Source organism: Xenopus laevis, chromosome 5S (assembly GCF_017654675.1).
Source record: "Xenopus laevis strain J_2021 chromosome 5S, Xenopus_laevis_v10.1, whole genome shotgun sequence".
NCBI classification, from domain to species: Eukaryota; Metazoa; Chordata; class Amphibia; order Anura; family Pipidae; genus Xenopus; species Xenopus laevis.
Window position 1 is genome coordinate 47,763,813 of NC_054380.1, and position 1,360 is coordinate 47,765,172.

A 1,360-nucleotide genomic window follows, 5' to 3' on the forward strand; every position below is an offset into this window, starting at 1 on the left:
CACCAGGAAGTTGACAAAACGAAAGTTGCAAGGGCTTTTGGCCACAAGAGGGAGCATAGAAAAATGTCTCAATTACAACACTCTTTTCACTCATTTCTCTCTACTGTTTTTTTATCTTTCTCATATTCTTTTTTAAGGTCTGTTGTGATAAAACCACTTTTCTACTGGGTTATATTGTTCCTTTTTGGATGCTTATGTTATACAAACAATAATTACATTGCAATGTCAAAGGTCTCAGTAGCCTACACAAAAGATATATGACTTTAAAGGAGATTTAGAAATCCCAAGCTTTAATCTATGAAATTTGCTTTCATAAAGACAGCTCAAATAAAACCCAGCTCTATCCTATGGCTTATTATACCCAGGGCTGTATTTAGGTCCGATGCTGTCCTAGGCATCTGACCTAAACACACCCCACATGCCAGCGCGCTGATGTTACACGCTGGCGCGCTGACATCATGCATCCTTTGTGCTGATATCAGTGGCCTGTGGTGTTACGTCACTTCCGCATTCTTCCTCGGCCCCCTACCCCTCAGCTCCATCACCAGATTTCCTATGGAAATCCGTGGCGGAGGGTTTAAAAAAAAAGAAAAGAAAAAAATAGGCACCCAGAGGATTAATTAGTTTGGATTAAGTACAAGGTACTATTTTATTATTACAGAGAATTTTTTTTTCAAGATTTGGATTATTTGGATAAAATGGAGTCTATGGGAGACGGCCTTTCCATAATTCAGAGTTTTCTGTATAATAGGTTTCCCATAGCTGTATCAGCATGCATTTTTCGGGCAGGGTGGAAGGACATACCATTACATACATACATACACATCTACTGTTGCAACCATTCATTCAATGTGTAGACTATCAGGGGGTTATGGGAGTTGTAGCTGAAAACAGATCTGCTTTAAATATATTTAACTTTGGAGGGAAATGGGCTAATCCATTATACAAGGAGCTAAGAGAAGAGCAGGGTCGGACAGGTCCGGCCCAGACCGCTCTCTGGCTCATTGAAAAAAAAAAAAAAGAATGTAAAAAAAAAACAACTTGTGGCCCAGAGTATGACCCCGGAGAAGAGGATGCAGGGAAGTCCCCATACCTGATGCAGAGTTTCAGTCATTGTAACGGGGGAAGGTGAGTGAGAAGCTGGCAGTAACACTGGTGCAAAAGCTCAAAGAAAAGCACAAAAAAATAGATTAATGAAGGTGCTGCTAAACAAAAATTTTGAGATTTCTGGTCTCCTTTATGAAAACAGAGATATGTGGTTGAGGTAGGTAGGAAAAGGTGGAAGGATGGTGGGCAATCATGGATTTTGCTTGTTTGAAATTATTAATATATAAATAAATCCCTAATGTACATACATGAT